Source organism: Phoenix dactylifera, chromosome 3, assembly GCF_051530095.1.
Source record: "Phoenix dactylifera cultivar Ajwa chromosome 3, Ajwa_hap1_PhDact_Kaust_v1.1, whole genome shotgun sequence".
Lineage (NCBI taxonomy): Eukaryota > Viridiplantae > Streptophyta > Magnoliopsida > Arecales > Arecaceae > Phoenix > Phoenix dactylifera.
In genome coordinates, this window is record NC_143192.1 from 16,798,012 (window position 1) to 16,825,993 (window position 27,982).

Sequence of the window (27,982 nt, forward strand, 5' to 3'; positions counted from 1 at the left end):
TGGTCTCTCTCTTTCCCTCCCGAGTGGTTCTATATACACCCCCCCATTGCTCAGGACACCCCCCAAAAATTAAAAAAAAATTAAATACTCTCTACACCCCCCCCCCCATTTGCTAAGGACACCCCTAAAAAATTAAAAATTCCTAAATTACCCCCCACCCTCCCCACCCCCTCACCTAAATTGCTCTCTACACCCCCCAAACCCCCCCCACCCCGCTCTTCCCCTCCAAAACACCCGCCGGCTTCTCCCTTCCGCCCAAAAAACCTCGCCTCAAGCACCTCGCCGGCGGCCAAACCCCCTCCGTCTCCCTTTGAACTGTTCCGCCCAAAGCACCTCGCCAACGCCCAAAACCCCCCGTTCCCCCTTCTCCCTCTCGTCACCGGCATTCTGTTCGGCTGCACAGAGCCGGACAGAATCCTTCTGTTCGGCTGCACAGTGCCGGACAGAAGCCTTCTGTTCGGCACTGTGCAGCCGAACAGAAGAGTTCGGTTGAGGGTTGCCGAACAGAAGGCTTCTGTTCGGCACTGTTCAGCCGAACTGAAGCCTTTTGTTCGGCGATCCAGTGCCGAACGGAGCACGAACCGTGAAAAAAAAAAAATTTCGAAACAAGGTGGAACACGTACCTTTGCGGCCGATTCTTCGTCCCAAATCACTAGTTGCTTGTCCATGCTTCGAATGGGGCTTAAATCTCCTTCAAAGATCGCCTAAACGATGTAAATGGATCGAGGGGTTTAAGGGGGGTTTGAGGGGTGTTTTTTTTTTTTTTCTTTTCAAAACGAAACGGAGGAGGAGGAAGGGGGGGTGTACTGAGAAAATTTCAAGGGCAATATGGTAATTACACTAAAGGTTAGTTTGGGTATTTTTTTTTTGGTTTTTGGGGGGTGTCCTTAGCAATAGGGGGGGTGTATATAGAACCCCCCTTCCCTCCCCTCTGCAAAGGCTTTAGCGCCCATCCCCATTCCACTTCCGGGTGGTTCTATATACACCCCCCCTATTGCTCAGGACACCCCCCAAAAATTAAAAAAAAATTAAATACTCTCTACACCCCCCCCATTTGCTAAGGACACCCCTAAAAAATTAAAAATTCCTAAATTACCCCCCACCCTCCCCACCCCCTCACCTAAATTGCTCTCTACACCCCCAAACCCCCCCCACCCCGCTCTTCCCCTCCAAAACACCCGCCGGCTTCTCCCTTCCGCCCAAAAAACCTCGCCTCAAGCACCTCGCCGGCGGCCAAACCCCCTCTGTCTCCCTTTGAACTGTTCCGCCCAAAGCACCTCGCCAACGCCCAAAACCCCCCCGTTCCCCCTTCTCCCTCTCGTCGTCGGCATTCTGTTCGGCTGCACAGAGCCGGACAGAACCCTTCTGTTCGGCTGCACAGTGCCGGACAGAAGCCTTCTGTTCGGCACTGTGCAGCCGAACAGAAGAGTTCGGTTGAGGGTTGCCGAACAGAAGGCTTCTGTTCGGCACTGTTCAGCCGAACAGAAGCCTTTTGTTCGGCGATCCAGTGCCGAACGGAGTACGAACCGTGAAAAAAAAAAATTTCGAAACAAGGTGGAACACGTACCTTTGCGGCCGATTCTTCGTCCCAAATCACTAGTTGCTTGTCCATGCTTCGAATGGGGCTTAAATCTCCTTCAAAGATCGCCTAAACGATGTAAATGGATCGAGGGGTTTAAGGGGGGTTTGAGGGGGGGTTTTTTTTTTCTTTTCAAAACGAAACGGAGGAGGAGGAAGGGGGGGTGTATGAGAAAATTTCAAGGGCAATATGGTAATTACACTAAAGGTTAGTTTGGGTATTTTTTTTTGGTTTTTGGGGGGTGTCCTGAGCAATAGGGGGGGTGTATATAGAACTACCCTCCACTTCCGGGTGGTTCTATATACACCCCCCTATTGCTCAGGACACCCCCCAAAAATTAAAAAAAAATTAAATACTCTCTACACCCCCCCATTTGCTAAGGACACCCCTAAAAAATTAAAAATTCCTAAATTACCCCCCACCCTCCCCACCCCCTCACCTAAATTGCTCTCTACACCCCCCAAACCCCCCCCCCCACCCCGCTCTTCTCCTCCAAAACACCCGCCGGCTTCTCCCTTCCGCCCAAAAAACCTCGCCTCAAGCACCTCGCCGGCGGCCAAACCCCCTCCGTCTCCCCCTTCTCCCTCTCGTCGCCGGTCGGTGCATTGCACCTCGCCAACGCCCAAAACCCCCCCGTTCCCCCTTCTCCCTCTCGTCGCCGGCATTCTCCCGATCTCCAACCACCTCGCCGGCTTCTCTCGGAACCACCTCCCCGGCCATCTCCCGAGCAACGAGCACCTCGCCGGCGCCTCCACGACCACCTCGAGGTAGCTCCCCCCCCCCCCCCGCCTCCAGTGCTCCGTTCGGCACTGGATCGCCGAACAGAACCCTTCTGTTCGGCAACCCTCAACCGAACAGAAGCCTTCTGTTCGGCTGCACAGTGCCGAACAGAAGGGTTTTGTCCGGCTCTGTGCAGCCGAACAGAAGGGTTTTGTCCGGCTCTGTGCAGCCGAACAGAATCCTTCTGTTCGGCTCTGTGCAGCCGAACAGAAGGCTTCTGGTGCCAAATCGCGTGCCGTGCTGAATTTTGTGCCGAACATTTATGTATGCAATTGAATTATTTTCTTTGATATAGCCTAACATTGAATTTCTATATTTTCAGACATGGATCCCCGTCCCGCCAGAGTTAGACCTACGGCGTCAGCTAGGAGACGTCGTGCTAGGATTGCTTCTCCCGAGCCTGCTCATATGCCATCGGACTCTCCTGAGTCAGAGCATGATGATATGCCCGCTAGGGGCGAAGACGATGAGTCCGTTGGACCATGTCCAGGAGGTCCAGAGGATGAGTCCGTCCTGATCAGTTTCAGGATGCATATAGCAGCTTCCATCTGGAGGCAACAGGTATTGTTTATTTGTTATAGCATTATATTTTGTTTATTGATGTTTTATAAAGTAGTAGTAATTATACATTTATATTACAGGAACGAGCTCCACTAAAGTGCATGAACCATACTGCCAAGGTTGGTGAATGGAAGTGGTGGTCTTTAAACCAACCAAATACCAGGTTCAGAGCACTATTGAGGCAGTCGGGCCTCGTAGAGTTAGTACAGTGCTTTTATCGATTCATCGATAAGATTCTGATTTCGGGCTTCGTAGAGAGATGGCAGCCCGAGACGAACACCTTCCATATACCATTTGGCGAGATCACTATCACGTTGGATGATGTATCCGCCATTTTAGGGATTCCTGTCGCAGGTGCCTCAGTAGCAGTTTCTCCTGAGAGGATGAGTGATCGGGATGCTGAGGAGCTACTTGTGGAGTTGTTGGGGGTGTCAGCTGGAGACGCGCGTCAGGAGGTACTGTCATCGCGCGGTCAGTCTGTGAGGATGGAGTGGCTGAGGACTCAGTTTCACTCTGTATCTGATAGAGACAGCCAGCAGAGGATAGAGTGTGCAGCACGAGCCTATTTGTTATTTTTGTTAGGCTGCACACTCTTTGCTGATAAGAGTGGGACCAGGGTGCCTATAGCGTATCTGTGTTTACTGCGGGATCTGGATAGGGTGAGCACATATGCCTGGGGTACAGCTGCCTTAGCATATTTGTATCGGCAGTTGGGGATTGCGTCGAGGTCATCAGTGAGACAGATCAGTGGTTATATGACGCTTCTGCAGGCATGGATTTATGAGCATTTTCCAGCACTCAGTCCTCACCCGTCGCTCGAGTATACTGATGCCAGTCCCCGCGTGCACCGCTGGATGCCCGGTACTCCATCCCGTACCACGATGGACCATTTAGTGGTTCTACGTGAGTCATTGGACCTTTTGAGCATCGATGAGGTACGTATCATATTACCATTTGCTTGTGTTTGTCAGTACTTTTAATATGCGATATAGTATAAAACTGAAATGGACCTTTTGTTTTGCAGGTTATTTGGGATCCCCATCATCGGCTTCGGGGAGATCGCCCATATATTGATATCGCATTTTTTAGTGGCTCCATCAAGTGCCTTGATATCTTAGAACCCTATCATCCAGAAAGGGTTCTTAGACAGTTTGGTCGTATTCAGACCATCCCTCGAGCGCCACTAGCCCCTACGCGAGCCAACAGAGGTTCCACAGCAGGCTCGTACCGGATACATTACTCCTATATGGATCAGCTTTGGGAGCGGGGGGAGGACCACGTGCTGAGCCAGGCGAGCAGGAGCCACCCAGTTACCCAGCCATCAGACAGCGTACCGGGATACATGGAGTGGTATCTCCGTATCACGCACGTTGCAGTTCAGCCTCCTCATCTGCGCTCGAGTACTCATTCTGGAGCTAGGGGAGGTCATGATGATGCTGACATGCACCGGCGGCGTAATGCAGCTGCACTCGGTATCAGTACCGACATTGTACGGATGGGTCCCTCAGAGGCTACGTCACTAGGTGCCGGGCACCTATTTGATGCTATTTCTCAGATGCATCAGGTACTTCTGGGTGATGAGCCTGGCCCGAGTACAGCACCCTCTCATTCGGATCCAGCACCCTCTCATTCGGACGTACAGCAGTACACGCGTCGACAATGGCGTCATAGGAATTGATGATGGAGCCTTTGTAATCTTTGTAAAACCTTTGATATTAATGAAAAATATATATTTTTGGTACATTTACGTGTAATCTTTGTAAAGCCTGGCCCGTTCTATTTTACACAAATATAAGATGACCCATGTCCGGCATAGTCATCCATCTGTCATATGGTGGACAATCATCATAATATGATAATGCATGAGTGATCTCAGCAATCGTCCCTTCCACACCATATAATGTGCGATAGTGGTCCGAATGACATTGCAACTCTTGCAATAAATCCTTCCTAACACACACCCAGTCATCTTCTCCAAATCCCAGTAAGTCAGCTATTGCCCTAAATCCGCAATTCCCATCAGCTTTTACATCCTTGATATGCTGGATGTATGGTCTCAAGGCAGAAGGAATAGCATCAATATAGATAATGGGCGTATGTGACTGGGCTCTAGTACGAAAAATCTGCAAATAATATCAAATGATAGAAAATATGTAACAATGGCAGAAATATCCAAATAGTTATCCGTCTCAGCACTTCCCGTACCGGCACGGCACGGCACGTCCCGACATGTCCCGTATCGGCACATCTCGGCACGGCACGTACCGACATGTCCCGTATCGGCACATCTCGGCACGGCACATCCCGTATCGGCACATCTCGGCACGGCACGTCCCGACATGTCCCGTATCGGCACATCTCGGCACGGCACGTCCCGACATGTCCCGTATCGGCACATCACATACCGGCACGGCACGGACCGTTCCGTAGACGTTGTGATACCTATTGTAAGAAAATAAATATTTGGTACTTACCTTTTGCTTGGGCCGCCTCTTTTGAATCTGAGTAGATGGATTGCGGATGGTAACTTTCTCAACACCAGGTGAATAACTATCCTGTCCAGATAGAACCAACTCAAACGCAGACGGGTCACGTCGAGTAGACGTATCAACCTTCATTGAAGCGCGCCCACGTGAACCAGTCTTCCGTTTTGCGGGCTCTAAAAGAGGTGTACTATCTGGACTTGCAATCTCTCGTAACTTCTTGATCATCTGCAATTGAGAAGCCCCATCTAACTTCTTGAATCGTAGCGCAATCAAATCTAACTCTGCATCACAACTCAACTGAATTGGCTGCACGGGGGGGGGTAGGCAGAATATCAAGTTTCCTCCAATGAGGATCTATGCAGTCGAGAGGAATGGGCCGACCTTCCACCCTGTACCGCGCAATCTGGTGAGCACATGGTATACCATGTGTGCGTCGAATAGCGCACCCACAATTTGAATCATCAAACCCAACTGAATTGGCTCGTTTCGATTGGGCGAGGACATGATTTAACGCACTTATAGATATGAAACCTCGCAACTCTTTGAATTCAGCTGGCTTGAAGTTGTGCTGCACTACCAATAAACTCTTCTCCAATGAGGCTTTAACGGAGCTGTGCTGCAACTCAATCAATCCATATATTCTAGTCCAAGATGACTCGAAACTTCCTTGGCTTGATCCAAGCTGCTTTTTGAGCTTTGCATGTGCACTCTCGACCCTAGTAAACAAATGAAAGTTAGATATAAGAATTGAGGCAAATTAAAATTAAATGAGTCTTTATTTGTGATACCTATTTGTCGTCACATTTCCGTAGTGCCTGCATGTATCCGTCCACGCCGCAACAAATCTTTCCTTGTATTTGCTCAGCCAAGTATCTGACACATACTGTAGTGCATCTGGATAGGTACCGAACTCTCTCTGCAGTGCACTCCAGCGATCATTATACTCGTCTTCCGTGGAGGACAGCACTAGTACATTCCAACTCATAATAAATTTATCCCATTTCTCCTTCAATTCGAAAAATTTTTTGCACTTGGCCAAAACATTCCTACTAATATGCCATCTACATAATAAATGTCTAGCAGTAGGAAATACTCTATGAATTGCATTCATCAAAGCCAAGTCTCTATCTGTAACAATCAACTCAGGCAAAACATCATCAGCTATGACACTGCGCAATCTCTCTAATGCCCAAGTATAGCTTTCTTCCCCCTCAGAATTTAAGTATACAAAAGCAACTGAAAATGTCATGTCAGTAGATGTCACCCCCACAATCTCTAAGAGCGGAAGACGATACCTATTCGTCTTGTACGTGCAATCCATTATCAACACACGGGGAAATGCACGGAACAAATCAATGCTGCCAGGGTGTGCCCAAAATAAGTCATGCACAACATCCGTATTAGTACAATTCCTATGCCACTCAATATATTTAGCCTCTGATAATTTACCTAATAGATGTTGCATTTCAGACCTCCCGGCTTTCTCTGCAATCTTAAACCGTTGACGTACATTGTAGATAGTCTTGATAGTCGTAACATTGAGGGCATCTCTTTCCTTCAATGTGGATAATATGTCCTTTGGACGAACCAAACTCTTCGACATATCCACTAACAATTCCGTCTCCTGCTCAGATAATCTCCCTGCATATGAGTGCCCCTCCAGATTCTCTGCAGCGGGATGATTGTGCACTCCACATACGACCAGTAATATCCAATCATCCGCAGTATCCAATTTCTTTCCTCTTAATGCAAAAGGGCATCCACACTTCTTTGTCCCACAGGCAGTCTTTATTCGCTTTTCTTTTTTGGTTCGGTACGTCCCACCCCTCTCACAACCTAACGTAATTCTGGGTTTCTTAGAAATGGTACCTGCATCGGATGATTTGATTACAACAACAAAACCATTTCGCCTCCCAGCTTCACGACACCAATTACACAAGTCCTCTCTACTCTTGAAGATCTATACATTAAACAATTTATGTAAGTACACAGTTGTAAAAATAGCTCGCTAAACTATTACAAAATTGCACAATACATTATAATACCTCGTAAGTTGTAAATTCGCTTGTGTAATCCAGTACAAATTCTGATCCAATTATACTCGATTCGGTTGTAGCATAGCCCTACATATAAAATAATTTATCACCAAGAATTAATGAATCAGAGGATCTGTTCGGCACAAAATTCAGCACGGCACGCGATTTGGCACCAGAAGGCTTCTGTTCGGCTGAACAGTGCCGAACAGAAGCCTTCTGTTCGGCAACCCTCAACCGAGCAGAAGCCTTCTGTTCGGCTGCACAGTGCCGAACAGAAGGCTTCTGTTCGGCACTGTGCAGCCGAACAGAAGGCTTCTGCTCGGTTGAGGGTTGCCGAACATAAGGCTTCTGTTCGGCACTGTGCAGCCGAACAGAAGCCTTTTGTTCGGCGATCCAGTGCCGAACGGAGCACGAACCGTGAAAAAAAAAAATTTCGAAACAAGGTGGAACACGTACCTTTGCGGCCGATTCTTCGTCCCAAATCACTAGTTGCTTGTCCATGCTTCGAATGGGGCTTAAATCTCCTTCAAAGATCGCCTAAACGATGTAAATGGATCGAGGGGTTTAAGGGGGGTTTGAGGGGGGATTTTTTTTTTCTTTTCAAAACGAAACGGAGGAGGAGGAAGGGGGGGTGTATGAAAAAATTTCAAGGGCAATATGGTAATTACACTAAAGGTTAGTTTGGGTATTTTTTTTTGGTTTTTGGGGGGTGTCCTGAGCAATAGGGGGGGTGTATATAGAACTACCCTCCACTTCCCCTTTGCTTTTGTTAGGACTCTCCAGATTTACCCCCGTTTTGGGGGTAATTTATCAGAATGCCATTTCCGGCCAAAACAATGGAAACTTAAAATACATCTAATCATCTCTCCCCTCTTTAGATTTTTAGTTCTTACGTGCATTGTATATGTATGCGGTATCTTATTATTGGAGTTAGGTTGGGGGGCGCGGGAGGAGGCAAAATGTGATGCTTTTGCTCTCCTCCGGTGCTTTTAGATGTGGGCTGATTCCCAAGCATAAATTAATTGAGGGTTGGTCAAATATTCCACCATCTTTCATACCGGGATGGTTATGGTCATTGAATTGGATAAGCTAGCTCATTCTAGTAGATAAATTTCATTTTTCAAGCATGAAAAAAAAATCATAGAGATCTATATACCTACATAAACCATCTTAGAGATACGTTTTCTATCAAAATGATTTTTATGACAAGATACCAGTGGTAGAGAAAAATTAGACCATAAAGTTGACACATCAAGCGTTAGGATCGCAAAAAATTTAGGATACTAGATTCCTACTCTGGAATCCATGCGATCTCCTTTCTATTATTCAAGTGTATTCATAGGGACTAAAGTTTTCTTGTTTCTCTCCCCATGCTAACTTCTTTCCACTATACAAACGCATTCATAGGACCAAAGTTTTTTTTCTCTCTCCCCACCCTAACTTCTTTCCACTATTTAAGTCCATCTACCTTTCTTTGAATCTGGTGTTTGAATTGGCTTAGGAAGTTATTCTAGCACATGAATTTCATTTTACCTTTCTTTGAATCTGGTGTTTGAATTGGCTTAGGAAGTTATTCAGAGAAAGGAAAAACCTATAGAGATCTACATTCGCCCACGACCTTCAAAGCTGGTTGTACAACAATTCATGCGACCATGGTTATAGCAGATCCTAGGTAACGCAATAAGACATGACGTGATGCAATCGGTGCACAAAGTCGTACGCCTCCCAGTACATGCTTATCTTCAATTAGATAACGTGTCCATAAGAAGATGCGCCACGGCAGCAGGAAACGGTCTATTATCGAACTCTGCGCGCCAAACATGGATCCCGGCCGCCTGCGCCAACAGCCAGCGCGTCCAACAAAGGTTGGAAGGCATGGCACGGATCTGCCCAATAATTGATGGACACGTGGCAGGCAGCCATTGTGCAACCCGGGCGGCGGAAGGTAGCAAGGAGCGGTACGGGGAAAAGGTACACGTGGGTGGTGCGTCCCCCAAAGCAAAGCACCAAATGCCCATCAAAAAACTAATTATGTGCACCCCACCGTACTGCAATGTGAATCCCCCCAACAGAATGGAAAGGGACCCATTGGTGTTTTAGGTGGAATAAATGATGTGTCCTCTCTCTCTCGCTCCCTCTCTAATGTGGACTTTCCCAAGCAGGGAGCCAAGCTTTAGAAAAGGGCCTCTTGTGGCCATTAGCTATTTGTTCTTTCCATGCCCTGCCACAATGGCAAGTGCAAAATGGATACCAATAGGACCACCAATCCATATTCTCCCTAAGACTAAACATGAGCAACAAATGTCCTGACAACAAGAGGAGGGGAACAAATTTCACCATTGTCAACTCCACCACCATGGCAAACCATAGGAGAGTCATGGTCATGACTGTCGTGGCTTTGTGCGACTTCGTTGAGGCTCTCCATCTCTTTTGGAAGTGGTCAGGCCATTGGTATCAATAGATTTCAGAATGTGAGGGACTCCCTGTTACCATCACTAGGCCACTGTTAACATCACCAAGTATATAGTGACTCCGTACAAAGGCTCCTCTAAGTGGAGGTCATGGACTAATCTGATCACTTTTCGAGTCACTGCAGCTGAAGGAATAGGTTTGTTATGCAAATTTCATTCCTCTTGCTGAGCTCACATATAATGATGTGTCAAGTTGAAGTTTCACATGATTGGAATCTTAATATGGATAGTATCGATGATGTCGTGGAATCAGTTGTTTTATGCGGAGTTGGTGCTACATGATGCAGGCATGAGGCTTCACCTCCTCACCATCTCTGCTGTGATTGGTCTAGGAATGGGGTGAGTTTATACTGGTCATTATTCATCAAGGCCTCAAATAATGTAGCTCACCAATGGACCACTACAACCTTACATATTGGTCCCCCAAGCATCACCCTATTATTAGCCTGAAAGCATGCATTTCTTGGCACGCCCTTCACTATTATATCAGGATCACAGAGGGGCGGTGGCTTCTGTCTTTAGCATGGACGCAGTTGTTTTCTTCTAGCTAGACTTCTTCTGTGCCTTGGAATTCTGTTATCGGAGTAACAATCCACGGCCAGGTTTGTTTTTTTTTGTGTCATTTTAGCACGCTCATGCTGCATTCTAAAAGGTAGCAGTTTTTTAATTGCAACATGTCATGGACGTGGTGATGGAAGATTAATGGGAGGTCCATCAAAGAAAGCTCTTTTTAGGAGGGGTTGGAGGGTATTCCCGTACTTCTGTCCTTGGAAAAGGAAGGACAACGATGTCAAAAGGAAGAACCCCACCTCTAAGAGAAAAGATTGCATACATATTTTGTTGCCCTCAAGATTGAAGCAAAACAACTCTGCGACAAAAGGCACCACCTTGAGAAGTAACTGGTGACTTTGGATTAAAGCAAGCTCATGACCACAGTTTTCATCGCCGGCACCAAGATCTCAGTCGATAAGATAGATCTCAGTCGATAAGATAGTTTGCATCTGAATGGACACATTAGTATGTATAAAAGTACACATGCATGCATATACGTGCATGCATATGCAAGGTAAAAACTTTATTTCTCGGTTGATATAATTAGATATATCTTGGCAGATTATTATATATATGATACAATACATTAGTGACTTTTTTTTAGTCCGAGTTGTCCACCTTTGTCTCCTTGTTTAATCTATGAAGAGGTGTCACTCCAAGATATCAAACTTTAAAAACTTCGACCAACCAAACCCTGAAATGTTAAGGATAATGAGAGGATTCTTTCTATTTTTAAGGAGAAAAAGATAGAGAGGTAGAAAGTTAATTTTGCATAGAAAAAAAACTACTTGATAATTGATTTTTCAAAACAAGGCAGTAATTGTTTGATTTTGCAATTCAACCTACATTTGGTCTTTTTCTGGATCAAATTACCCCTGCATACAACCTGACTGTGTATTTTCTAAAACCGGTGCCTAAAATATATATGGCGCAATACCACTACGAATGAGGAAAGAGGAGCAACATATACATGGCACAATACCGCTAAGAATGGGAAAAGAGGCGCGATGATGGTGCTGATGAAGCTGCAATGGCAACGAAAAAGAGGGAGATGCATGCGAAGGAGGGTAGTAATGTTCCAAGAAGGCTGAGTTCAGGAGAGAAGTGGAGGAGGTAGATGAGGTGGTGTATTTGTGATTCTACTGATCTAGTATATACATTAAACTAATATACAGATACAGTTTGCATTGATATACACCTTTTAATGGATGACACGCACAATGATATATACATGCTATTTCTGAGGATGTTTCTTACCATTTTGCCTACCATTTACTTAGTAGGAGACTGATAAAACACATTATATGATTCAATACAATTACAGTATTTGTCTTGATACACAGCACATTTGTCATGGGTTAGGTATGATACTCTGATCCATATTTACTTAGTATTGGATATACACAATATACTACTTGATATACATATGTTTTTGGCCAAATTAAATATGATCTTCAATGTATTCATTCCTTTTTTCCATACAAATCCAATTGCAAAATCAAAAAATCTCGTTTTATTTGCAGCATCGATTACTCTGTGTATAAAATAATAACTGGAGTCCAAGTTGATTAAAAATCTTGGTAGATCAGAAAAGAGAAACATATGACCGATCCCACGCCCGTACCCACCACGTTTTAGTGCACGACGTACGGCTGAGTGCATGCATTCTCCGAAAGCAGCATCTTACTCCAATTGTGCATGCAACAGTGGCCACTTAGCGCCACCTGGACCCACCATGTTTGCAGAATTCTGGACCCACCTAGAACATGGCCTCCTCAAAATCTATGCATGACACGTAAGCTAGACCAAGATATCTTCCTGATAGTACTGCTGCACTAACGAACTTTGTCGAAGAGAGAACCATCAGAGACATCTCTCCTTTCATTCAGAGAGAGACATCACATTAGTTTTTAATGGTTGTTTTCCAACAGCCTTCTCTACCTGTCATTATTCTACTTCAAAACAGAATTTAAAGGGTTGTCAACGAATAGACTTAAGAACTGCCCAAAAGCGAGAGAACGAGTTCTTGGTAGACCTGATCAGATCTGTCACATTCAGGAATGGACTCAAGAAACCAAAAGACCAGGTGACAACAATGCAAATGGAATCCAACAAGCACTTTTGGAAAGCAACCAATATCATCCTGAAGCTATTCTATCAACTTGAAGCCATCAGTTATGCATCAGCTGGCAAGGCAAATCGACTTCTTAACCTGATGATGTCAGAACTGGCCATCGACATCTGAAATAGACTGATGCTATGAAACCATTAGAGCTTTAGCGTCCACTTCATCCTCCACTCCATTGCCAATGCTTACTCAAATCGGCAGCACCATCAAGCTTATCCAGATTACCAAATTACCCATATAAAACCCACCGACAATATTTTCATCTCAGCCTCGCATCAAAAACCCATGATTCTAAAAATTTCGAATTTTAAATTTTGAATTCTGAATTTTGGATTTTGAATAGTATAATTTTAAGATTGATTCTAGTTATAATCTCTTATACATTCTCAACTATAAATATGCATAACTGACTACTTTATGAGGTTGGCCAAAAAAGTTCTCTACAATATTTTTTTTTCTGCATTTTCTTTTTTTTCTACGAAGCCGAAGGGTTGAGTTGCAAGAAAACCATAGATTGTCCGCATGTAGCTTGAGAGAAGCATACTATGGTATATTCAAAGACACAGCATCCGTGTGCGGTCAAATATGCTTTGGCATAACATTCACCTTCCTAGCAAGAAAAGGTTAAGCTTCATAGCAAAGAAACAAATGGAAAAAGGGGAATCATCTTAAAGAACCAGTATCTGCTCTGTTCTTTAAAAAAGCTGCCCTGAAAGTTCAAATCCTAAATGCACTTTTTCCTGTAGAAGATCGAACATTGGAATCTAATATATGCAAACAAATCTTCCGATGGTTAAAAAGCATGTCAAAACCCATCCAACAGATTCCTTCAGAAGATTATGTCAGTGGCAAAAGCAAAGGAAAAAGATACCATTAATCCAAAAAAAGCAAAATTTGGTATGACAAATATGCATGCTTTCATTGCTTAATGTTTTGTAGGAACCACATAGATAGGGACACCTGCAGTACATTTATCTAATGCGAGGCCTCCCGTAAAATTAAGGGATGTCCACCATAATCAATAACGAATCCTAATAGCACAGCAAGGTCGGCAGAACCGTCCCAAATCGGACGATTCCGGCCATCCCAAGCCGTACCGGTGTCTCATCGGTACGGTTCTAGCAACAAAAACGAAACCATTGTCGAAGCCAGAGAAGGAAAAGGAAAGAAAGAACTAGCGGGGGAGGGAGGGAGAGGGCAGGATGCCGGCGGAGACCGCAGAGAGCAAGGCCGTGGCTGTTGACCCTGTTTCAAACCAGCTGCGGTCTTAAAAAAATTTACAATTTTTTAGTGAAGTCGGCAAGTAAATCTGCAAGCCCGTTCAAGGCAGCCTCCTACCTGGTTCAAAAATCCGGCCGATACAAAAGCCGATATGAAAGGCTTCGGTGCACTGGTCGAGTCCAATTATTGCAGTTGATTCGCCAGTCAACTCATCCCCTTATTTCGATGTTGGGGCAGATTCAACTTCAAGCTAGGCTTTATCGGCTGGATTCCTGAACCAGGTAGAAGATTTAGTGGCTGCCTTGAACGGGCTTGCTAGATTCACTTGCCAACTTCACTTAAAAATCGCGAATTTATTTAAGGCTGCGGCCGAGGCTGGCCTCCGATGGCACTCCGCCGGCATCGGCCACCCTCCTCCGGCCCTCTTTCCCCCGCTCGCTCTCTTTCTCTTTTCCTCTCTGCACGGTCCCTTTCTCGGTATAGGCCCAGCACGATCCGTACTGAGTCATCCTGCCGGAAAACTGGTACGGTGCCCGGTACCAGTTCCTCCGACCTTATAGCACAGTTAAGAAAGTATTTAGAATAATATTCTACTAGCATCTGATGCCAACGAACTACTAAAGCAAGAAAATCAAAGAAGCCACAAAATTTGATTCTACGAGACCTGAAACACCAACCATAAATGTGATTTAGCACAAGACTGGATTGCTAACTACTACATGTCTAGATTATACCAATTTTGTTTGCAACATCCAAAGCGTCGTAATCCAGGGTCAATCTCACATATGCCTTTTTCATGCCATCAGGCCTGGAAAAGCATCAGAAAGGCCAGATTCAGAAATGCTTCAAGGCTCAACTACAGACGCAACCTGGATAGCATATTGGATGGGATAAAGAAACTGTTGCATTGGGAATACCAAATGGACACCAACCTGATCAAAGTATTGACTTTCTTTGCCTGAATGCCGTACATCTTCTTCACAGCTACTTTGATCTTTTTTTTGTCGGCTTGGATGCCAACTATGAATACAAGTGTGTTGTTATCTTATCTTCTTCATCGCAGATTCGGTGGTCACGGGATATTTGAGAATTTGATAGCGGTCAAGCTTGTTTCTTGGTGCACTGATTCTAGGATATTTTGGATTCCTCTCTTTCTTGAGGGTCTTGAGCCGGTGAAAAGTTACAGAAGTGTGAATCTTCCTGGCCTTCCTTTTCAGGGACGATGTTCCTGACTTCACAGCCTTGGCAAACTTCAGAGCCTGAGCTTTGCCATCAGGCTTCTTGGAGGTGGCTGCTTGCAGATGATCATACAGCATTACATGAGAATGAAAATTAAGAAGCCATGTTGCTTTTAAAAGTATACAGTATCCCAAGAAATCATCAGACAGTGTCATACCACTAGAACTATACATTTGGGAGGACTTGTGCTTATGCAGAGATTTCCAAAACATTTTTTGTACATCACATCCAATAATTTAGATCTTCATTTTGCAACCTAGATTGATGAAATTTTAAGCATAGAGTTCTCTTTACACCATGTGTGCACCATAACTGCAGTTAACTGCATTCATATCTGAGATGCCACGCATGTGATCCACATGCATGTGCGGGACTCTTTAACAGCTTTTTTTCCCATGCAAGTTTCTTTTTTTTTGTTGGGGGGGGGGGGGGGGGGGTGGTGGTTTGGGGAGGGGGGGCGGTTGGTTGCGGAGGGGTGCTTTGTAGCCTCTGGAGTCGACAGTATGTGCAGGATTCCCGGCCTGAGAGACCATGAAGTCTAGCATGCATGCTAGACAACAACTCAGGACCTCACTGAAAAAGACTAGCTGGAAGGTATTATTTAGATTCCGTGGCCTTATATAAGTACCTAATATCAGCAGAACCGGTATCGGGCACCATACCGATTGTCTGGCGAGACAAGTCAGTACGGGTCTATGCCATGTCGGGCCCGTACCGACACAGTAGAGGACGGGAGAGAAAGGAAAAGAGAGAGAAAAGGAGGGAGGCTGGCGGAGGATGGTGGAGGTCGACGGAGGGCTCGTGGAGGTCGGCGGAGGGCCGTCGAAGGCCGGCGACCTGGGCAGGAGGCGGAAGAAATGTCCCCAGCCGAAAAACAGGGCAGGTCCTCTGTTTTGTTCAAAACAAGGATCCAACCCTTTTTTTATTTTGCAATATTTAAGTGAAGTCGGCAAGAAACCTCTGCGGCCGAAAAACAGGGTGAGTCCCCTATTTCGTTCGAAATAGAGATCCAGCCTTTTTTTTATATTTTGCGATGTTTAAGTGATCTAGAGGAGCATCCTCCGTGCGGCTCGCGGGCTTTTGCCGGCCCTCCACCGACCAGCCTCCACCTTCCTCTCCCTCTCTCTCTCCCTCCCTCCCCCGCTCTCTCTTTTTTCTCTCTTTCCTTCTCCTTCTCCTCCTCCGACAATAGATTTCGCTTCCATTGTCGGAACAGTGCCATTCAGCTGTCGGGGTGGCTCGGAACGGCCGGAACCGCCCGGGACAATTCCGCCGACCCTGATCTACCCAGTACATAGCTGATGTGGGACTAAACACATGCTTACACGAGTCCTCACATGCTCCTCCCATTTAAGCCCATGCATGCTGGACATATTTATATAACTCATTTTGTTGATATCTGTATGTTCTAGTTTTGTCACCAAGTTTTCTCATTAATTAAGACATTTGTCAACTAAATCAATAAGATTATGTGATTGTGCTAAAGGCATCAAGTCATACCAATAAAGAAATAAATAATTATCTAAACAATGAGATGAGCTGCAAATTGCTGATTAATATGTTCTGAATTTGTCTGCTTTGCACATTGCATTTATTTAATCAATATGATGGTGATAAAGAACTTACATTTGCTCTTTTGATTTAATGCAATATCAATAATTATATAACTAAAATTCTGACATATATAGCATACCTTTAACAGGTGGGGCCATCTGGCAATGTGAATATATAACTTCAGAATATCAACTGCATTCGGTCATGAAAACTAGTGTTAGAAACATGATGCACACAACTAGGAAATAATAGAGTTACCATCCAGAAACCTATCAGAACAATAGCTAACAAGTTAAACTGTGTACTCGTGCACCCAAACAACCTTAGGTTAATGGCAACTACAATAATTTACCTGATTCAGGAACTAAGATCTCCATTTTCTGATAGATTCCAATGTCATTACAGAAAGTATAAGTGGAAAAGAAAAAGATAGATAAACCGTATAAATAACCCACAATAGAAACTCAGCCATTTCAGATTGCATTTGTGTCACGCCCCGAACCCAGCACCCGGGTCCGGTACACGACCGGCCGCATGAGCCCTAGAGCAGTGCCCTAAAAATCATGCAAGGCCTATGATTAACAAAGATTCCAACAAATCCATGATTAACTTAGTAATTCAAATAGGCAAGTCCGACATGTCCAAATAAACAAATTAGTTCAATTACAAAATCTTCAAATGTTCATCGTCATCAAGAAGCATAAACAAACTAATTAGCTAATGACTCCGATACTTGCACTCTGCGCCCATCCCATCTAAATCTAAGCATCCTGCAACTCTGATAAAAAAAAAGAAGAAAAGGGAATGAGCTTTAAAGCCCAGTAGGAATCCCTACACATCCACACCAACACAATACTAATATAAATCTGAAAACCACGACAAGTCGATGCACATATCATGAAATCATAAACCGGCTATCAAAGCTCAAATAATCAATATAAATAAGTACATCAATCATCAATAAAAGTCCAGCCACACAAGAATGATATAGCATATGATAGCTCATAAACATGTATTATAGTTTCAATGCCTTTTCTTCAACTAGATCCGGATTAATTATCTTTCCGACTTTGGGTTAAATCTCCGTCACATTTCTCAGCCTGTGGTGGGGCAACCAAATTATCACATTTTCAGCCTGTGGCAGGGCCTGCACATTATAGTTCCACATTTCTAGCCTGTGATGGGGCCTGCCAAAGTATCACATTTTGAGCCTGTGGCGGGGCCTGCACATTATAGTTCCACATTTCTAGCCTGTGAGGGGGCCTGCCAAAGTATCACATTTTCAGCCTGTGACGGGGCCTGCACATTATAGTTCCACATTTCTAGCCTGTGAGGGGGCCTGCACATTATAGTTCCACATTTCTAGCCTGTGAGGGGGCCTACCAAAGTACCACATTTTTAGCCTGTGACGGGGCCTGCCATAATAACAAGATAAACCCAAAGTCCCTTTTCATACAATCCGGTTTACATCCACACATCAATTCTTTTATATTTATTTTCGGCTTTAAACTAACCACGGTCACGTTTCCAGCCCGTGACAGGGCAACCAATATCATATGGTTAGTTTAGAGCACCACATCCAACAGTCCAATTATGTAGGTGTAGGTTATGCGCATGCATGCATCCATCATGATACCAACCACAAGCGTATACAATCATAATATCAACCACAAGCCAACACGATCAAAATATAATTTAATATAAAAACTATTTTTGATTTGTCTGGATCATAGCATATCATACATATCTAAGTATAAAAATATTATATAATGCAGGAGTATAAGGATCCTTACCTTTGTTGACAATTTAAATAACCAATCACCCGCCCTCACGGCGATAAAGAACCGGAATGCACAGAATCCTGCTCAACGTCCTCTCGTCCAACAGATTGTTCCCCTACAGAACCAAATAAGTATTAAAATTTACTCAAGATGAATGACAACCCAGAACCCTCAAAATAATGATCTCCCCATATCTAAGTCGAGAGAGAGAAAACCCCCAACTAGAGATGATCTAGAGAGAGAGAAGAGAAGGTTAGAGACAAGTGGCTCTCCCTCCCTCTCTCTCCCTCTCCTTCTTCCTATTCTCCTCGTGGGCATGTTCGGTGGCAGTGGCCACCTGTGGCCGGCGACCCCAGCGGTCGACAATCCCCCAACGTGGTGCCGGCCATGCACCACGCCCGGCGACGGCCGGCCACGCTCCACCCCCGACGACGGCGGTCGAACGGGAGGAGAAGCATGGCGACCGAGCTTCTTGTCTCCAAATCCCACGGCTCGCCGGCCGGATTCAAGAGGAATAAAGATCCAAAGATCGAGAAAGGAGGAGGGACGACTCACCTTGCCTCCGGCAAGATCCTCCCGGCCGGATCGACGGCGACCGCTTCGATTCCTCCCGCGGCAAGGTAAAACCCAATCTCCCTCTTTTTTTTTTTGTGTGTGTGGAAGGGCCCTCGGTTGATGCCCTAGGGGAAGAGAGAGAGGAGATCCTCCTGATTTGGTAGGGTTTTTATCACCCTAAAATCTCTCTTCCGGTAGATTCGGAAGGGGGAGGAATTGAAAACAGGGGAGGGAGAGGAATTGAAAACAGGGGAGGGAGGCTATTCCGATCGGGAGACTCCCTCCCCCCTTTTTTTTTGTATTGGGCCGCCTTATTCAGAGGCCGGCCCAATCCTAAGTGGGTCTTCACAATTTGTATTTCTATTTTATTTCAATTAAGGACGTTGTCATTTTAACGGTTTGTACATGAAGGTTCCATTTGCTTCACAAACAGCTTCACCAACATAAAATAATGTAAATTTGCTGAAAATAAATACAAGCATAAAACTCAAAACCTTCTGGTGAGGACTTGTTCCACAGCAGTTTTCATGCAACAAAATGATGCACTTCAAAATTAGAAGAACCATATCAAATATACAAAAGGCATCTTCAAGCATTCACCACATGCAAACAGACAGCTAATGAACAACATTTTCATCCTCAAGCTAGGTGACTCTCTTTTCATTTTTCATTTTTTTTATTGCACATGAACCAGACAAAACAAAAGCAAAAGAAGGTACAGAGAAAGATGATTCAGAAAAACTTTTGTAGGTTCATGGAAAACACCAGAAAAAGTGAAGTGATAAAACAATTTTTTAATATTATATATTGAATTCATTTGTGGGGCTAAACCTACACATGAAAACAAACCTAAGACCCCCTTTACCCACAAAACAAGATAAAGATTACAGTAAACAAATACGATAATATCAAATCAATTAGAAAAAAAAAGTGGATAAGTGTGCTTACTGCAAAATCTATCATGCACCTAGCAGGTATTTCCCACTCCAGAGAACCCTCCTGGCCCAGTATGTATGTTTATATGCAGTTCAAATCAAGGATTAAGGTGCTACTATGTGCCAAGCACATACAGGCATGTAGCATACCAGGCTTGGGATGCAATGCAATCAGCATGGACATAAATCATAATTGTTGTCTCACCAAAGTAAATGCATAAACATGTATGCACCTATATTCCATAATTTAAATATTTTAGACCTATTTATAAACAAGTACACATGTTGCTTAAAAAGACTAATTTGAGGCTTGCCTTGAGAAAAGGCTCTAAAAGAAGTTACTATTTTTAATAGTTCATGGTTCACGTGAAGTACACACCTTGTATTTACTCAACATTGTTTACTTTCACAGAAATAATAGGGGAGAAACCAAAGTCCAAACCTAAGTTTCATATTGCTGTTTTATGTTTTTATTTTCAAAAACCCAAGAAAAATGAACTAGACTGTACAACATGTATGATGAAACGTTTTGTTTCTTTAAACTGTTTCTTAAGTCTTTAGATCTTTTAGTAACAAAGATTTATTGCTTTCAAAAATAGTGAAAACAAAAACAAGGAATAGCAGAAGTTTTGTACAAATGCTACCTTCAACATCAATTTCCATTTCACCAATTTGTAGAAGAAAAAAAACAAAAAAACAAAAAAACAACAATGATGCCAAACAAAAATTTCCAAATTTGACTAAATTTTCGTTTTCCTTGATGAAATCATGTCCCTTTTGGTTTTCTTTTCCAAATTTTTCTAATCAACCAAACATATCCTTAAAGCATCTGGATGTTGGGCTACCATATATTCAAATAAAAAGAAAATAAACTAGTAAGGTAAGTTTTATTCATGAAATCCTTACAACTTCTTACATTTGAACTGCATCTAAGCAACATATTGTTAAATTTCACAAAATCACCAAACAACCTAACTAGGGTAACAATTATAAAGTTAACTTAATTTTATTAATATTAAATTCTAATTTAAATAGGATTTTTCAAAATGGAAACTGAATAAGCATTTTATGCAAGCTAGATCAACTTACATGGAAATTTTTATAGTCTTCCAATTGTACTTGAAACTAAGGATTTAAATCTTAGTCCTACTGGCCCCATACCAATTGATATATATAATACCAGCTCGGTGACAATACTCTGGTCAGTGGGCATCGATACAAGTAATAGTTTGCTGAACCTGATCCTGCCAAATCAAGGCAAATCAAGCCTGAATTGGTCCTGGCACCATTCAAAATGCCTTTTAAACCCATTCTTTTATGGTGATTTCACCATTTGAAGGTGAAACAGCTAAAACAGGCTAGTGTGGAGGTCAAAGGATAAGGTGCTAGATTAATATGCTGGGGGATACAAACAAGCTTCTTGCTAGGTGACAGCCTCCCCCATTTTCTCAATTTTTTTTCAAAGATTCAAGGATATATGATAAGCAAAACTTGAAGAAATTTAGCCTCCCCCCATTTTTTAGTCTTTTAAAAAAATCCAAGCATAAATGATGGAGATATTGAAGAAATTTACATGGAGATTATGCTGTAAATGGATTTAATGGTGTATTAACTCTAGACTCATGCCCTGATCAAAATCAAAGAAACTGGGTTTTTTTTCGGACGAACATCAACCATCTCTAATTTCATCTTAAACTTAAGAGTAAACCTAGCAAATGGTGTTTATTGGGGTTTACTTTTGGATGTCTTGATAATCTTTGGTATCATATATAGCTCAATGACTTCGAAAATCCTGGTTATGTTTCAATTATTAGTGCATAAATATAGATTTTCAATGTATGTTTAATTGCAAGTTATGATATGTTATGAAATAAATTAGCAATAAAAATATTTAGAGCACATAAAATATATTTATCAAAACATGTAGGATTAAAACAATAAAGCATAAAAAGGCAAAAACAATGTCTGCAGAACCGTCCCGAACCGCACCGGCGGCAGACTAGGACTATTTCGGCAAGAAAACTGAGATGCGTCGTCAGATGGGGAGGAGAAGAAAAGAGAAGAAAAGAGAAAACAAGCGGGGGAGGGAGGGAGAGGGAGAGGGAGGGAGAGGCCGGCAAACGGGGAAGGAGGTGGAGGCCGCAACCGCAGCCGGATCCCTGATTCGTTCAAAATAGAGTTCCGGCCGCTAAAAAATTTCAAAATTTTTTAGTGAAGTTGAAAAATTGCTTGCTGACTTTACTTAAATATTGCAATTTTTTTTAGCAGCCGAGACTCTATTTCGAACGAAACAGAAATCCAGTCGCAGCCTCTGCCTCCTTCCCCGTATGCCGACCTCCGCCACCCTCCACTGCCCTCCATCTCTCTCCCTCCCTCTCTTCCCCTTCTCTCTATCTCTTTTCCTCTTTCACCCCCTCTCCCTCGTCTCTTCTACTGTGTCGGTATGGGCCCGACATAGCACTGCGGAAGCTTATACCGACTTGTCCCACCGAACAACCGGTATGGTGCCTAATACCGGTTTGCCGATATTGGGCAAGAAGATTTGGAGGCCAACATAGATTGTACCACATACTTGTTGTACCAAAGCACACCAATTGATAACCTTCGTCAATATGGCACAAAAAATAGCACATGCTATATTGGCTGGCCATCCATACCTTGATATTTGAATCCTTGCTTGAAACCTTATTTTTTTATATTTTTCATAAGAATAAAACTGAGACTGAATATTTGATATTGTATAATGTATATGATAGCAATTTGCAATGTTCTGATCATTCCATTAAATTGCTATTCATAATAATTGTTTCGCAACTTTGTAGTTCATACTTGACAACTAAATGTGTGAACTCTAAATACACTTTAGCTTTGTAAATCGGAGACCCAAGAAGATCACATTTTTTGCATATGCTAACTAATAACTAGATAATTAAGTTTACTACAAATGTTGGGTTTTTTATCGATTAGTCCATAAAATCTTTCATATTTTCATATTGATCCCTGTCTTTTATGTGTATTTTAATCCTTGAAATCTGACAACTAATTGCTTATATGCCGCTTAGGTTAACTAGATGACAACAAAGTAATATGTTTATATTCTCCTAACAGTGTGAATGTCATATATTCTAGACATTTTTGGTTGTCGCTCTTACACTTATCAACCCCTTAACTCGTGCCCCTCTGTCGTTGGTCCCCTAGTGACCAAGTCTCAAGTGACAAGATGGAGAAATAGAGAAGAGGGCAAAGTGAGCAAGAACAGGCCAAGTCCTGAGCCTCCTTAGTTGTTAAGCCAAAAGCTAGTGGAAATACCAATTTGTATAAATGGAGAACTTCACAAGGATTTTTATGTAAATATGAAAATTAGGCAACAAGATGCAAATATGAAAGATTTTAGGGACTAATCTACTAAAAACCCTAAAATGTTTTGAACATCAATTCTTCAAAGATGTATTGTTATTCTCTTATTTAATATCCTTCCTTTGTTAAATTTGATAAAATTTCAAACTAAATCAAGTAAAATTATATGTATCCACTGAAACAAAATATTATGCTCTCAACTCTACCTAGTATATATTAAATTTATATTTGTTCGAGCTTCCTTTGTTAATATTTTCTTATTTTTGTAACTTATCATTTTCATGCCAGACCCTTTAAAACCAAAATTATAATAGTTGAAACTACCAAAATGTTTAAACCTCTGTCTAGATGAAAATGGAAATGTGATATGCTTTTTCAAACACTACCACTACTGTGCTACATGTATCAATTCCCATAAGACAACTTTGTTCACATCTACAAAATCGAACGGGATATCAAATTTATTTACAAAATAAGCCATGGCTCTAATGGTCTTAATTATGAAAGATAAGGAACCAGAAAAAAAAAAATCAAAACTTAACTCATTCATCACCATGACATCTAATATCCTGATGCAAAGCTCTGTTAAAAAAAAATACCTTTTTTTGCCCAAATAAAGAATAAACCTATCAAACTTCTATACACCTACTTCATCAATCAAAAGGATTACAAGTAATTTTTTGTTTATCTTATATGAATAATTCTTCCATTTGGACATAAAACCAATATAGCCTCATGAAGATTCCATTGCTAACATCAACACCAAAGAATCTAAATTGTCTATAATGCAATTTATGTCCACAATCAAAATATAATTGATTTGAGAACCTAAAATCACAAAATTGATCACATTCATGGCTATATCAAACAATAATGTGATGTAATTGAACATGTCCCTTTTCTTGTACAGGGGACCAAAAAAACCTGATTAAACAAGGAAATGACAATAACCTTTCCATTCATCTAAATTGCATTTCTTCTTGATCATGCAAACACTAAAGCTTTAGTGAGATCTTGATTCCCATTTGATCACGTAGACCATTTAATTACTTTTGCACAACTATTGAATTATACATGTTGTCTAAGCATGCTTTAACTGAATCCTTTAAGCAGCCCCTTCCATGAGCACATTGTAAAGAGAAGGCTCCATGTTTTTAAATAGGATGAAGGAACTTGATTCAGTTATCTTGTTATTGAAATGTTCATAATGGTCCATAGGCCATGAAGAACAACAGTTGGACCAGCAGTTTGTCTAATTTTTATTGGTAAATCTTTCCTCTTTGACAAATATATCACATTCTTCTCATGGAATTAATCTTTGCTTGGGTTATCCAAGAAAGAAGACAAAATTCCCATCAAACAACCTGATAAAGGTTCTCAATAAGGTATAGGCTGCTATTATCTGGGTAACTCCAAAATAGAGATGGGCATTGGGCCATGCCGGGCCCGGCCCGGCCCAGGCCCACCGGGCACAGACCAAACGGGCCGTGCCTGGCCCGGCCTGTTACTAAATGGGCCGTGCCCGGCACGGCCCGCTTAACCTAAAGGCTAAGCCCGACACGGCCCGCTTAACCTAAAGGCTAAGCCCGGCACGGCCCTAGGCCCGTGGGGTGGCGGGCCATGACGGGCCCGGCACGGGCCGTGCCATGCACGAGACGGGCTGTGCCAGGCACGGCCCGTCTGTCCAAAAAAAATAGCCGTTATGGGTGGCCCATAACGGCTATTTATGGCTTTTTACCCATTTTGCCCCTCCCAACAGCCATAAAATGGCTAATTTGAGAGGTATTTTGGGAAAAAAATTAGGCCCGCGAGCCAGAAATCCTTAATCCAGCCCGGCCCCCTTTTATGAGCCGTGCCTAGCACGGCCCGTTACTGTAGCAAGCGGGCCGTGCTGGCACGCTTCGTGCCGGATCGTGCCGGGCCATGGGCGGCCCGGCCCAATGCCCACCTCTATTCCAAAATATCAAAATAGGCACAAGCTGAAATGGTAAAATTTAGTCTATGGAGTGGTCAACGCATCAAAAGTCAAAAATTGATGGAACTAACTATGAATCTTCATTGATACCAATAACAGCTAAATTCCATGAGTAAGGTTAGCAAGAGTATAGCTGACTTACATGAACATTTGTGAAAGAAAAAAACAAAAAACTCCACTATATGCTGCAAAACAAGAAAACTATGGAAGTAATCCAACTAGTTTTCTATAAAATACTAATTATATTGCAAATGCAAATATGTGTTTGTAAGTTTGCTTATAGCCAATACTACTTAGGCAAAGTCAATACTAGATGCAAACTGATAGTGAATCAAATTATAATATCCAAACTTACAATTTTATGACTAGACTATCACCTTTCAGTAAAATTCTCATGTACCATAATTCTCCTTCATATGCCCTATCCTAAGTCCAAAACATGATGCACATGACTGTCAGATAGCAAATTCAGAGAAGACCCTATCACGGCCCACCGTTAGACTCGTTCTAAATTCAGACATTTGGGTGATGTATGGGGCTAAATATAGGCAAGCCAAGGATCTTAGCTCTGGGTCTGGGTCTAGTAAAGGGATACATGACCCAAAAGATTCTTATATAATAAGTTATCTCTTATGATTTGTTTCCTAAATGTTAGGCAGATTAAGCCTCACAAATTCCCTCATCCCTTGATCCTTTGATTGTCATACAATATTATTTTTTGCTCATTTGCACTAGCTTTTCTCATGTGGACCTGCTGGGAACCAATAAGCAGATGTGAACCTGCTATGCACATGAACATTATTATAAGTTGTCTTATGATTGCTTTCTAAATGTTACATGGACTAGGCCTACTGCCTCCCTTGATCCTTTGATCATCATTCAATGTCACTATTTTCTTCTCATTATTCACTAGGTTTTTACTAAGTGGACCTGCTGGGGACTGATAACGAACCCTGAAGCTAGTAAGTACATGACCCATAAACCTAGTGATTCATACAAATTCTCACCATCAAGACTTGGACCCAACTTGGTTGATGAATGGGTAGGATTTGTGTCACATAGAGATCTAGACCCCATTTTTTCAGTGGGGGAAGGGGAGGTCACATGATATCTACACCAGCCTGATGCTAGTGATGATGATGTATTAAACATTAGCATTGCTGTCATGAATCCACACACATAAATATGAACCTTGGGCAACATATAAAAGTCAGTTGACACTGCCTACTCTTTCTAAAACATTTCCCTTCTCAAGCCCACCTTAATCTTATTCATGGCTTTTCAAAAAGAAAGGACCAGAACCCTTCTATTCATTTGCTCTTTCCTTATCCATCATTGCTTAGCAGAGTTTAAAGCAAGAAAGCACTACTGTACATGCAATTTCAAAATTGTTGTTCATATAGCTCAAGAAGAGATTACAAGGTAAACATTTGTCTCCCTAAGTTACTCGATCCCAAAGTCTCAACAAACCATGAATTACACATAAGTAAATAACAATGGGTAATCCCATGATTCATGTAAAAGGAATGAAATACATGAAGCTTGTAAGAACTTTTTTTTGAGTTAACTTGTACGAACATAATGTCAAACAGCAAATAGCTCTAATATACCTTTGCTTCCACTCATGGTAATTCCAAAAGGTAATGCTCTCACACACCTTGCATCACAAATTAGTTGCTTAGTTTGATGGAAAAAGCATATAAAGCCCATAGCCTCGGAGAACATATTCACGAGGCTGACTCTCACCTCTAAAGGTGATCCTTCGAGAAGCTTAGGTACAGACAGCTTATTCAATGTTATAATTGGAAATTTAACAAATACATGTTTAAATATTGAATAGCCACATAACAATATCAAAATGAATTCATCTTTTACTTTGTTCTACTTCTTAATAAAAATTCTTACCTTTAATGATTCCATGAGCTCGTTTTCAAGCATCACTTGGTGTTATATTCGTTCATAAGGTATTCTAGAGTTGATATTACACAATCTGCATTTCAATCCTCCAATGCAGTTTCATAAATTATCAAAATATTTTACTGCCAATAAACTAAATCTTACAAGGCAAACGTGGTTAGCTGTTAAACTAAGCATACATAAATCGAGCAGTTACTAACTCATATCAATGAACATAATATAAAGATTAATAGGACCTAAAATCTTCACAATAGAGATTTTATTAAAATAGAACACTGATAGTTTGACAACGATTACATACCCAACGTAATCATTCACATACGAGTCACAACAGCCAAGCTACTCATATGCCTTCAAATGATCCGTATAAACAAAAAAAGAAAAAAAAACCAAAGCCAAAAACCTATCAAACGAATAAAACCGTAGGAGTCTAAGAAGAGCCGATAAAACATTAACAGCAGCAGCATTCGGGTTCAGAAGAACTAGCAATTCCAAACTCGAAGGATTCCAAGGCGGCGAAGAGGTGCAAGAAGACTAACCGCTTCGGCGAAGCTTCCTCCAAGCTCTTCCCCCCGTCTCCTCCCGACCCTCCCCAAAAGCCCGATCCACCCGCGCGGAGGAGATGAATTGCGCCGCCGGGAAGTTTATACGATTGTTGAAGCAATCCTGTCCGTCTAATTATTTGATGGAGTGTTCCCGACCGATGGATCAACGAAGATTCGGTTCAGGGTGCGGTAATATAATTTCCGGGTGCAAGATACGTGGATGTCATATATTTTCTAGATCGGTGGACGGTGGAGGATCAATTAGAATGCGGCATCAAATTATGATAGCCAGCTAATGCTGCCATATCAG

At 42.5% G+C, this 27,982-nt stretch overlaps 1 pseudogene across 1 annotated transcript; it reads right to left on the reverse strand.

Annotated features, from left to right (window-relative positions):
• Positions 1–14,415: 14,415 nt before the first annotated feature.
• LOC103721922 (large ribosomal subunit protein uL23-like) lies at positions 14,416–27,732 on the reverse strand (annotated as a pseudogene). Its single transcript, XR_016399792.1, has 5 exons — positions 27,667–27,732; positions 18,401–18,503; positions 16,747–16,799; positions 14,747–15,105; positions 14,416–14,622 (listed from the first exon to the last, which is right to left on the reverse strand). The product of XR_016399792.1 is annotated as a large ribosomal subunit protein uL23-like (transcript).
• Positions 27,733–27,982: the final 250 nt, after the last annotated feature.